This window comes from Balaenoptera physalus, assembly GCF_965194825.1.
Source record: "Balaenoptera physalus genome assembly, chromosome: 2".
Classification (NCBI taxonomy): domain Eukaryota; kingdom Metazoa; phylum Chordata; class Mammalia; order Artiodactyla; family Balaenopteridae; genus Balaenoptera; species Balaenoptera physalus.
The window spans coordinates 70569962-70583592 of NC_138883.1; positions in this window are offsets into that span (position 1 = coordinate 70569962).

The window sequence follows — 13631 nt, forward strand, 5'->3', positions numbered from 1 at the left end:
CTTTTAATCTTTTCTCTGGGCAGGGTTATTCCCTATGGTATATTTTATCTTTTTTCCTTTTTTGTCACTCTGAACTTTAAAGAGGTTCAGTAAGTGTGTTTTCTAACGCTTCCACTCCAAGACTGAACCTGGCAATCTCTCTGGAAGGAATGTCAATCATATACTCTTACCAGTATCCAGTATCTTCTAGGTATGAACCATGATGGTTCTTTATCCATTACTTGATAAAATTTTCTGAGTTCTTGGTTGCAAGTTTAATGATGAGAGAGGAACCTACTGCTTCTGTGAAGACTGACTTCCCTTGCTACTAACTGCCAATTTCATCAGAAACATGATTAACAGCTATAGCAGTTTTAATGGTGATGAAGTTATCCCACTAGGAAGAAAAGGAAAATCAAATAATTATCTGTCATTTATTTCACCCTGAATTTTCCTTTCCTGAGTCACTTTTCTTAAACATAGGCCTAATTTTCCGATAAAAGTAGAAATGCAGGAAGTCAGAAATGAAGTGTAATTTGACTTTAAATACATCACTTGGGAATGGTATAACATTACTGTTTGCAAGTTTCTGTCAAATATCTTATTATACTGAGAGTGATGAGGTGAAGTGGAATGGGTTATTACCCACATTTTACAGATGATTGTATTGAGGTTCTGATCTAGCTGCTTTAGGTTACTCAATTAAACGATTCTCAAACCCAGTTCTTTTTATAATATGTGAAACTCAGAATCAGAACACAGGCATTTATTTGTTGGGGCCTATTTTATGCAAAATTGGATCAAAATACCTACAGCTCCTAAACTTCCTTCATCATATGTCCTATTCCTTCTAAGTCTCCTTTGTGAGCATATATTCTATTTTTCCTTAATTTTTAATATATTTTAGAGCATCAGTTATCAATTTTTGCTGCATATTTGAATCACCTATGCAGTTTTAGATATCATGATGCCCAGGTCATACCCTACAGTGATTAAGTAAAAATATCTAGCGGAAAGACTCAGGATTCAATATATTTTCCTTAAACTCTGTAGTTGATTCCAAAGTGCAGCCAAGTTTGAGAACTACTATCTTAGATTTCTATCCCAGGCTTTCTTCTCTTACCACTGTGCACTGAATCATGCATTTTGTTCATACAACCACACATTGTAATTTCATTTTCTAGTTGCATGTTGATTTTTCTCAAGTCCACATCTTCACCTAGAACTCTCTCTTGAGCTTCAGAAGCTTCCCCACTTGTATATGCATCTCCATAGAGGTTTTAAACTCAACAATCCCCAGATTGAATTTATAGTTTTCCCTCAAAATATCTTTTTTTCTCTTATTTAGAATGTAGACTATTCTGTTGCAAAAATAAGACTCAAGGATTCAGTGGCTTTATCAAAACATGATATTTTCTCTCTCTCTCAGGTTTGAGACTAAGAAGCTCTGCTCCTCAACCTCCAGGTGTCATTTCTTGTTCTCATTATTAACAATCAGCCAGCTGGAGGAAAGGATGGGGGAGTCCAGGTGCATCTCTCTAAGGGGCAGGGCTCGGAATGTGACATATTACTTCTGATTTTATCCCATCAGTCAGGCATTATTCATATGGTCACACAAGGCTGTAAGGGCAGATAGATTTGTAGTCTTTAGCTAGATAGCCATGTACCTGGCTAAAACCAAGAGGAAGAAACTTCTGACTCTGGACAAGATGAAGTAACAGGGACTTAAATTACCCTCCTGCCTGAAACAACAACAACAATAACAACAAAAACTGCATTTCATATGTTCAAAAAGTTAAGTAGAGACATGAAATATATATATATATATACACATACATTTAAAAGGAACCAAACTGAACTGCTAAAGGTGAAAACTACAATGTGAGATGAAAAATACATGGAATGGAATTAACAGCAGATTAGACATTGCAGAAAAAAGGGTTAGTGAACTCTGAGACATAACAGTAGGAACTATCCAAAATAAAACCCAGACAGCAAAAGAGAATAAAATAGTGAAGAGTTCAAGTGAGCTGTGAAACAACTTCAAGTGGCCTCATATACATGCAATTGGAACCTCCAAAGGTTAGGAGATTTCAGAGAGGAGGAAAGAGGGACCAAAAATTTTTCAAGAAATGATGGATAAAATTTTTCCAAAATTGATGAAAATTAGAAACCCATAATTTAAGAATCTCAAAAAATCTCAAGCACAAGAGACATCGAAAAAAAAAAAAATACTCCAAGGCACAACATAATCAAATTTCTCAAAACTAGTGATAGAAAATCTTTAAAGCAGCCAGAGGAAAAGGCATCTTCTTTAAACTAATTATGTATTTAACATAATACATGTTATGTACAGAAACAAAGATAAGGATGGTTTATTTCTCATAGAAAATACGTAAGTGAGACGACAATGGACTAGCATTTTTAAAGTACTGAAAGAAACTGCTGTGAACCTAGAATCATCTACCTGGTAAATATATCTTTCAAAAAAAGATGTGAAATAAGACTTTTCAGACATCGCAAGCAGACCAGCATAACATGAAAGGCATTTTCTTCAGATCGGAGGGAAAAAAAAACAACCACGTGGAAATAAGGAACGAAGAGCACCTAGAAATGGAAGTTACATGGGCAAATATATTTGATTTTTTCCTGTGATCTAAACCTTATTTTAAAGATAAATGACTGTTTAAAAATAATAATAATACTGTTTTGTGGAATTTAAGAGATATATAAAAGAGGTAACAACAATAGAGCACAAATCCAGGAGGGGAGAGATGGGAAAGTGCTACAACACTTGAAGGTAGATTGTGATAAGATAAAGATGTATACTATAAACATAAAGCAACCATAAAATGACTAAACAATGAGTTATAGATAATAAGTCAACAAAGAAGGTAAAATGGATTCATAAAATGATTAAAGTAGTCTACAAGAAGGAAGAGAAAAAGGACTGTTGTGACTTTGTGATGTTAAGTAGAGCCCAGGATGATGGACCTCAGTTCAACCAAAGACCACAGGAAAACTAAAATGTAGAAGTTTATTATTCACAGCTCTTACAGAAAATGCACAGCATGCCTCGAAGGGCCACATGGGAGGTCAAGGCAGGGTGCAGGCAGAGTTTGCAGCAGGACCTGGGGCACATGACTTTATTAAGGTATGTGTGTAGAATGCTTTGGGGTTCCAAGGTTAAAGCCAGATTGGCCAATTCAAAGCAAAAATCAGGGTTTTGGTTAGTTCCTTAGATAAGGAATGCAAAGGGGAAGCCCTGAGATGTGGAAAAGCCTGTTTAATCACAAGGGCCAATGGAATGGTCAGATCAGGAACTTACATTTACCTGTGACTCAGTGGGCTGTTATCCACGTCATATGCTTGCATGAGGGCCTAATGTCAATTTAAGGTCTCCAAGCAGATAAAATGGATGTGGACGCCGGAGTAGTATAGCTAAATTCTTGGTAAGAATAAAGGGAATGAAGCTAAGATTGGGAAAATCAAAAACAAATAGTACAAGGCAGATTTAAACCTAACAATATTAAAAATCACATGAAATGCAAATAATCTAAGTACCACAAATATTATGAAGATTGTTATTAAGAAAATAAAATATTTCACATTTACCACAGTTCTTCTTGCTTAAAACTTTTAAATAAAATTTTATAACTTTAAAGATAATTTACAAAATCCTCAATATGTTCTTTAAGACTCTGTATGATCTGACAGTCTCTCTCATTTCAGGGGTATCTCATGTGATGTTCTTTTCTTCCAACAAACTGAAATTCTTTAGTTTTACTAAGATGTTATATTCTCTTTCTCCTTAAGTTAAGGTTCACCTTTCCTGAAAGAGTCTCCATCCTGGACTCTTTGTCATAGTTAAATTTTATACAGGCAGCGGGTGTCACTGTAGACTCTCCCTTCTTTAGGACCTGACCCTCCAGCCCTGGGCTAGCTGCCCCTTCCAATCATTTCTATATCAGTGTGTCCTGTTTCTAAGAGCCTGGGAAGCAAGTAAGCTGGTTAAAAGTCTTTTTATGTACCAAGGAGGATACATTGATTTTGCCTTGACCTAGGATTTTAGCAACAGAGATGATAGATGATTAGACTTAGTATGTGGGTAAGTAGAGGCAAACAAAATTGCTGATAGTTGGATATGGGGATGAAGAAAGGAGCACTATGAAGAATGACTTATCACATTTTATCTTAATTACCTGCTTGCTTATCATTACTGCATGGTATACCACAAATGCCATAATAGTAAGGAGTACTGTCATCCCCAGGCATAGTATATAGCAGGGGTCCCCAACCCCTGCCCACAGCAGGAGGTGAGCGGCGGGCAAACGAGCGAAACTTCATCTGTTGCTCCTCATCATTCCCCATCGCTCTCACCACCACCTGAACCATCCCCCCCCATTGCTTGCATTACTGCCTGGACCATGCCCTCCCCACCCCATCTGTGGAAAAATTGTCTTTCACGAAACTAGTCCCTGGTGCCAAAAAGGGTGGGGACTGCTGGTATATAGTATAACATAGTGTTGTTATCTCCAGTGCAGAATAGGCATTCTTTAAATAATTTTTTCATTGAGAACTGAACCTCACAGCAGGCCTACACATTTGAATTTACAATTTCTACTTATAGGTAAAGAAATTGATATTTAGAGAAGTTATGTAACTGTAAGTAGAAGATGGCATGATCTAGAAGTTAGTTAGGAATGTGGTTCCTGGAGTCATACAATCTGAATTTAAATTCTTATTCTAACGCTATCAAGCTGTATGAACTTAGGCAAGTTACTTTTAACTTTCTACAACTTGATTTCCTCTTCTATAAAATGATGATAATATTATAAGTAGGTTGTTAAGAGGATTATGGGATAATGCATGGACACCATTAATACAATGTCTGACCAGCAAAAGGCACTCAATAACTATTAACTATTGTTTTTAATTATCATTATTACTATTATTAACAGATCATTATTTTAATCCTTATTATTCAAGGTAATCTAACTAATTAGAAGCCGATCTCCTAGCTGAAGCAGGCCTTTCTGCTTCTTTCACTACAAATTAATACATTAGAAGATAACACACAAAAATAATCAGAATTCAAATTTCATTATTGTTTTCTATGTTCTTTGGACTCTGCAAGTACTTTGATTTGAACTTCACTGATGATTTCCACAACTTAGAGTTTAATCACTTCTTTATGACGTTATGGCTTTTCACTCTCCAGATTTATAATATAGATATTGAACCAAGTATGAGCCTATGGTTATTATTTTTGGGAATGTTTCATTAATATTAATAAATGACAGTTGCATGATCTTTTCTATGACCTTCAACTTGTTTTTAATCTATGTACTCTTAGCTCACTTCAAAATCAATTTGAATTGATTTAACAAGTAAGAACCTTGACATACATTTTGAAAGATTTTAAGTACTATTTCATAGCTTTAGCCTGAGGATAGGATTTTAGAGGAAAAAAACTGGGTATTAGTAAATATATATTATTTCACTTAGGTTTGTTTTCTTTTAGATAGCTAGTGAAATTTGCTCAATCCAGTACAAGTGTTATTCAATGGAACTTTTGGAATCTGCGTTAACATTAGTAGGCCAAATTACTACTTCATCGCACTAAATAATATTTTAATGGCCTGAAAAGACCATACATGAAAAGTGGAATTGCTTAGTCCCTGCCTACAGGGAGGATTACACCTATGACAAAAATTGAGTCTTATCTAAATCAGTAGCAGTAAAGGTGGTGCTTTACAAACTTTACTATAGGGAATGTTTTACTTAAATGGCAAAACTAAACATCGTCAGCAAATACTTTAAATTTTACTTTAAGGCTATGTCAAAATTATAACTAACATGTTTCCTCAAATAAACTTAAAGTTAATTTGACCAGACAAATAAACAATAGGTCCTAATTATGTCTCAAATCAAGAAAAGAAAAACATTGTGTTCTGTAAGAGGCTTATCAGAGATGCCAGAGAGAATTCAGAAGTCACTAACTACCTGAATAATCATGGAAAAATCAATGCAGTAAGTCATACACTGTCAAAGCAATTCATACAGAGCACTGCTAACATGTCTTGTTATTTTAACTGAAAGGAAGAACAATTAAGGGAGGAGTTAATTTTTTTCAAGGGGAACGAAAATTATAAATAGCATTTAACATCATCAGGAAAGGAGGAAAGAATTTTGGTGATGAAAAGAAAAGAAACTAGAAATGTATATTTCTATTAGATTAGGGAGCTCTTTGGAGTGTCTCTTGAGAAGGCTAATGAAACATAATTGTCCTGGAAAGGTGAGCATTTGTTAAACAAATTATTATAAAGACAGTTTCAGATGCTAAAGAAGTAGAAAAGGTAGGTATAATCACGGGAGAAGTGGAAGGAATACTACTCAAAAATAATAGTTAGGCCAGGTCATCAGGGGAAGGAATGAAGTTTCAACAAGTTACATTTAATTCAGACCATATTAATTAAAAGTGAATCAGCTTGACAACTTTATTAGTTTAGCGTTGAGATATATTATGGGGCATATAGACAGTTAATACTTGATATTATAAAATTATTATAAAATGAAGGTTTAAGCTCCCTGAAAATTAATGAATTATCTTAACTTTAGAAAAACTATTTGTGTTAAAGGCAGTGTACAAATCACAAATGCTAGAATATTTCATTAATCTAGAATAGAGGAAAGGAAAATATAAACAATATCAAATTATAATCTCACTATAGATATATACACTTTCAGGAATTTGTGGCATTTCAAATAAGGACATAAACCATCACCTAATAGAAGGCCTTAAGTATCTGCAATTACATGAATTTTGCTGATAAACAGAATTTTGTGTTTTTGGAAAAATCTTTTATTTGCTTATAGAAGATTCTTCTAAAATCTTATTTACACCAATATATTATCTAGCAACATATAGAGCATAATAAATATCAGCCCATCATGGTCCAGTTCATGATACAGCAATGAAAAACAAACATATCTAGAACTTTTGTCCCATGCCAGGTATTGAGCTAGATGCTTCACATATATTATCTCTACAAATCATCATAACAAAAGTATGTGGTAGCCTGTGTAAATTTTAAAAATGCTGCCTGCCATTCCAGTTCTACAAGGATCAAGCCATTAGCCACTGCAGTGCAACTGAGGGGAACTCAGGATAGAGATAAACAGAATGCATTCTGGGCTTTGGACACTGGCCCCTAGATAGTTAAGATAGCTATCTAAGGACAAATTTCAATGACCCCAGGTTCTTTCATCTTCCCATACATAGAAAAGCACTAAAATCATCAACTTGAGATGTCTGTTCCTTGTTATTAGCAGTAATCTTTTTATGCTTGACATGTCTTGCCCAGCAAAAAAACAACAACACAAACTTTATATGTATACATCCTGGCTCCTCCCTTACCTCTTTGGAGCAGTTCCTAAGAGCTGCCTGAGAGGCCATCTCTAGGGCTATCGTCTTCAGTAGGGTGCCCAAATAAAACAACTCTTAAATTGTTGAGTTTTTCTTTCAGTCAACACTTGACATTTGTACTTTGAAATACATATACTATCTACAACATGCACTTATATATATTTCTTTTTAAATTAGAAGTATTTGGGGACTTCCCTGGCAGTCCAGTGGTTAAGACTTCACCTTCCAATCCAGGGGGTGCGAGTTTGATCCCTGGTCAGGGAGCTATGATCCCACATGCCTCACAGCCGAAAACCAAAACATAAAACAGAAGCAATATTGTAACAAATTCAATAAAGACTTTAAAAATGGTCCCCATCAAAAAAAAAAAAAATCTTTAAAATAAATAAATTAGAAGTATTTGGTTAAAAGGAATTTTTCCATTACCTGTTTGATCAAGTCATCATAATCGTGCTTCTTTTGGTATTAATTGTAATAGCTGATTCACATTAATATTGTACATTATATTTTATGAGCATGAAGCATTTTCATTTGGAATATTACCTACACTGTCTTTTTGTAAGTAGCTAGGAAAAACAAATATATATATATCAATGTAGTTTTATGCTAATTTTAAATTCTATTTTGTATGCTTTTTAGTATTCTCTTCATATTCTACAGTAAGCAGTATTTACTTTTTATGATATTGTGATTTATAATGTAAGAGAGGAAGAAATTTTCCTCCACCCTTCTAGGTTCTTCTGGCTGGCCTAAGAATTAAATTGACATGAGATAGAGTAACAGGGAAAATCAAACAAAAGTTTAATAACATGTATACATGGGGGAGACTCAAGAGAAGTGAGTAACTTGCCAAAATGGCAGAATCCCTCACCTTAAAGACCATCTACAGCTGAAGACAAAAGAGGCTGTTGAGCGTAGTGGCTTGGAACTTTCAAAAGGAAGGAAGGCAATTCACATGGAGATGGAAAAGCATCTCCATGTTTGGTAAATAAATGTTTGCTGGGCCCTGCAGAGACCCTGGGACAAAGAGAGGAATTTTAACAGACTTTGCTAGGTTCCTCCCTGTTTACACACCTAGTTCAAACTATAGTTATTTATGGTAATAGCTCCCTTCCTGGAACAGGCCTTCTATCTACATTCTTTAGGCAGTTAGAAAAAGGTCAAAGTCTTTTGGGCCTTGATTGTTTTCAGTTTGAAATAATCTGCATACCAGAGACATTTTGGGGTGGTAAGTTTTGTTCCCCTACAGTAATAAGAAATATATATTTGGTCTCTCCCATCTCCCCAATTTCTGGCACAGAGTTTCTAAAACCATTGGAATTTCCTAAATGCTGAGAGCAATAAAGTTGTCTTTGTTATGTTAATGAGGTGGCTTTGGAAAGCACCTAAGGATGGGGGCTGGTTGCCAGTGGAGCCAACTTTCAGCTCCACCCCCCAACCTCAGGGGAGGGGATAGAGGCTAAAGGTTGAGTCAATCTCTGATGGCCAATGATTTAACCAATCATGTGAAGCCCCCATAAAAAAAACAAAAAGATGGGGTTTGGAGAGCTTCTGGGTTGGTGAACCCATGGATTTGTTGGGAGAGTAGTGCCCTGGAGAGGGCATGGAAGCATGGAGCCCTTTTCCTCATACATTGCCCTATGCATCTCTACCATCTGGCTGTTCCCGAGTCACATCCTTTTAGAATGAAACAATAATCTAGCAAGTAAAATGTTTCACTGATCTCCTTAAGCTGCTCTAGCAAATTAGTTGAACCCAAGCAAGGAGGGGGTCATGGGAACCTCCGATTTACAGCCAGTCAGTCAGAAGCACAGGTTGCAACCTGTGCTTGCAATTGGCCTCTGAAGTTGCAGTGGGAGGCAGTCTATAGGATGGACCCCTTAACCTGTGGGGTCTGATGCTATCTCCTAGTAGATGATGTCTGAATTGAGTTGAATTATAGGACACCCAGCTGGTGTCTATAGAGCACTGCCTGTTGGTGGTATGGGGGAAACCACCCTCCCACACATTGGAAGTGGGTCCAAGGACCCAAAAGACTTTTATAATCATAGAGAAAATTTAATGAGTATTAAAAATTAATCAACAGTGTTGGATAGTCATGCCCTAGCAGCAAACATACCAGTCTGACAATATGTAAACTTGAATGGAATGGATCATTTTGACGAAAGGAACCCTGGCAATACATTTAAATGGCAGTCTTTACCTAGTGCCATTAGCAGCTATAGTCACAAACATATGTCTGTGGGACTATTGGACGCCTAGATCTTCGTTGTTAACCTAATGTTTTCATGCACTCGTCTTCAGTAAATACGAAAAACAACATTTCTTTGTGACCAAATGCTGGAAAAGCTTTCAGAAGTTCACTTCTACCACAGCCAAGCTTTATTCAAGGAGGTTCTTCTTAGAATTAGGCCTTGAGATAAAATTAGGCTCTGCTCCCCTACTGATTTTTCTTCCTCCGTGGTCATTTGTCCAAGTCAAGTAAAACAACTAGTCACGTATTAATAAAGTTCAAACAGTTTACTACTCTAAGAGGAATTTTCAGCATCTGGTCCAGAAAAACTGGGCTTCCTGAATGGACTGACATGGCTTACCACTTAAATCTCATGATTTTCAGTTTTCAAAACGTTTGCCTCCAAGTTGAATATCTGATTTGAGGTAACCTCTTTTGTTATTGTTAAAAAGAAAGTGAGATGCTTTTGAAGGAACTTCAGAAGCATTATTAAATTCTAAATTACAACTGTCCCTCTATGTTCACACATCTAACTAATTAAATTATGCCCTGTAGTCCCCTCTCATAGCCTCTGTCCAAACCTTTCTGTTTGAATCAATTTCTATTATTGTCTTCTCTTTACTCTAATGATCTGTTCTTGTTCCACTGTTCTCACCATCCATCCTTAGACAGATTCATCTTTGCAGTACTGGCTCTCTCTTCCCTACATTTCTTCTACCTATCCAAACTACTTTGGTTACTTTTAAATGAAATAATAACTTATAGACTAGCAAATAGCTTATACACTAATGATTTATAAAAACTAAACAAAAATTTCATTGTGATAGCTTTTCTTATATATGGATATAGATATAGAGATAAAGATAGAGACAGAAATAGACATATTGAGAGAGACAGACAGACACTCTCATTAGAGATATGGGTGGGGGAATACAATGCATACTCACTGATTTATTTGGGTGTTCAAAATGTGAATATGTGTTTGATATGATCATAAACAAGTAAATGTTAAAAGACATTTTATAGAGCTGATAAAGTGATTCCAAATTTAGTTTTAATTTTAAGTGAGAACATTATATAACAATTAAAATAATAATAAATAATGTGGAAAGGAACATCAACATCTGCCAGATCTCACAATATTTTCTAAAGAAACAATGATTAAAATTCTATATGTAGGCTACATCTAGATGGAATACTGGAAAAATATCTGCACACTGAAAACAAAAATTTTACATTTAATAATTTAATATGTAACAAAGAAAATGCAGACCATATTCCACACATTAGAGGAAAATAAATTCTTATTGAATGAGAGTTAAAATGAAAAGAATGCATATGTAACTTAATAAATATTTTAAAAATTAATGCAGATATGCCTTGTTATTTGAATTCTCGCTATCTTAATATTCCCTAAGATGACTCCTAAATATTTTGCTGAAAGCTCATTCTATGAATATAAAACTGGTTATAATGAATCGGCTTGTGTGTGCCAGTGAAAAGTGCTTAAGTAATGCATTTTGGGTAAGAGAATGTATAGTCAAGGCAGTTGTATTTCAGCTGTTTGCCCAAAAGGACCATGTTCTCCAGAGCAAATCTTGGACGTTTATTCTTTTACTTACCCTTCTCACTGTCACATATCACCAAACAACAGCAGTGACTACAGCCTCCATTTTCTTTCTCCTGCCACCAAATCTCACTCAGGCTTCTCTTCATTTGGTCAGGAACAACTTAAAAAAAAAAAAAAAAAAAATTGATGTTTACTTATTTTTATTTTGCTAAGTGCTTTCTGTGTTCACCATGTATCTTTAAACATTTTTTTCTTTTTATCTCCATTACAGTATACGTTCATTTAGAGTCAAAGAAACCTAATTAATACATGCACACATATATCTCTACAAATCTGTTTTAGTAAAAAGATAACTGATGTTTTAAACACCTTAAATAATACGTTTCAATTTTCTAAAATAAATGATAAAATTTAGCTCATTGATATTATTCACTCCTGTCTCTTTGCCAAATACCTGGCAATTATATTCATATTGGTATTACTCTTATTTAGTTCTTCTCTTGCTCCCTTTGTGTGACTTTAAATAATACGATTAAGCAGAGATTAATTTCTACATCAATTTTTCAATAATAAATCCCTAATTTTAAAATAAGACTTTTAGTATTACAAACTTTTCCTACATATTTTCCAGTTCTCAAACTTCTAAATTCTCTAGTCTAGTCCCTATATTTTTAAAGATTTCTCTTCCACAGATTAGATTTCTCTGGCTCCATATGAATCCTTTCTTTTTCTACTCTTGATGATATCAATCATAGTGGAACTTTCCTTCATTGCTTGTCAGAGTTGGTGACACTGTCTCCTTAAAGTTACAACTTGCTTTTTCTTGGTATGTGTCTCATTGTGTTGGAGTAATTCTTTACATAATTTAGTAAAAATGTGTAGAAGACAAACATACCAAATCTATCTATATATTATGACAAATGAATAATAAAACACTAGATTGAAAACATTTTTATTATTTTGGTAGACTTACTTCACTGTCGTCAGTATACTATACAGGTTGCTAAACCAAGGGAATATGAACCCCTTTCATTGCTTTTTGTTTCTCATTATAAGCTTTTAGATCCTCCCTTTTTTTGGTACTCTGAAATTTCATAATAAGGAATCTAAGTGTGAAAGTATTTTTACTCATTTTTCTGGGCCCTTGGTGGACTCTTTCAATCTGAAGATTTATGCCTTCAGCTCTGGGAAAATCCTTTTTAGTATTTCTTTGATTTATCATGGTCCAATTTTACTCTTCTTTTTTTAGGAATTTTTATTCATCAGCTATTGAACCTCTCAGATTGGTCATGTATCCTATGTTTTTTTGTATTTTATCTTTGTATTTTTGAATTTTTTTCCAGGGGATTCCTTCCATTTCTTACCACACCTTCTATTTAAAAAATATTTTAGCAATTATATTCATAATACCTAAGAGTTTTTAAATTACTTTTTATCTTTTTTGTATTCCTGGATGCGATATCTTCATGAATTTATTTGTGTGTATTATTAGAGTATTTATAAATATAATCAATGTTTCAGTTAATTTTAATTACTATTATTCAAGATGATAGATGTCAGCAAGTCTGTCACAATGTTTTAAAATTAAAGTCAATCAAAAATTGGTCATCAAAATCACCATTTGATAGAATGTACTAGATTGCCCTAAACCTTCTCTAGGTAATACTTCTTCAATATGCCTTTTAATAAAATTCTTCTTAATGACACCAGTGATGAAAATGTAATGGAGAGTGGTGACAGTCAGATAAATCCACCAGTCTTGGAGTCAGAAGTTTTGAAGAAGGAATGTAAAATAATCTGTTTTGATAGTCATAAAAAATTGATGAATTATAAACTTCTTCTTAGAGAAAAAAAAGAAGTAGATAAATTAGCTAGGAATTCTTTTTTTGATCAAGTTAGAATGTGAGATATTATCACTGGGGATATATGTTGTGTCCATCTCTTTTTTCCACAGAGTCTCTCCATTAGCCTCAATTTCACATAGTTATGAGCACCAGAGGTATGTGTATCAATTTCACACTGATTATTCATAATTTGGGGACTGATTTACTCATCTGCACCTATGAATATAGGTAACAAGACCACTAATTTCAAAGGAGAAGGGCAAAAGGTATGGACATATTATCACCATTACAACGTCTGTTGGAGCATGTCAAGTGGTGTATTTGTTGTTTAAAAACAAGCAAATTATCTGATAAGCCACTAAACAAGTCTGCTTACTGAAACATGAGAAAATCCTTTTCAGAGCATTTTTTATTAACTGGGGATAGTAATATGATCACCATAAATTGTTCAGGAATTCAAGTTTTATGTTATGTTCATCAAGAAGCTAATTTGGAACATTTAGTTTCAAAAATAAAGACAGATTGAAATTTCAGAAATGAAGATGGAGTGGGAAGAAAGTTAGTATTGCGTTAGTG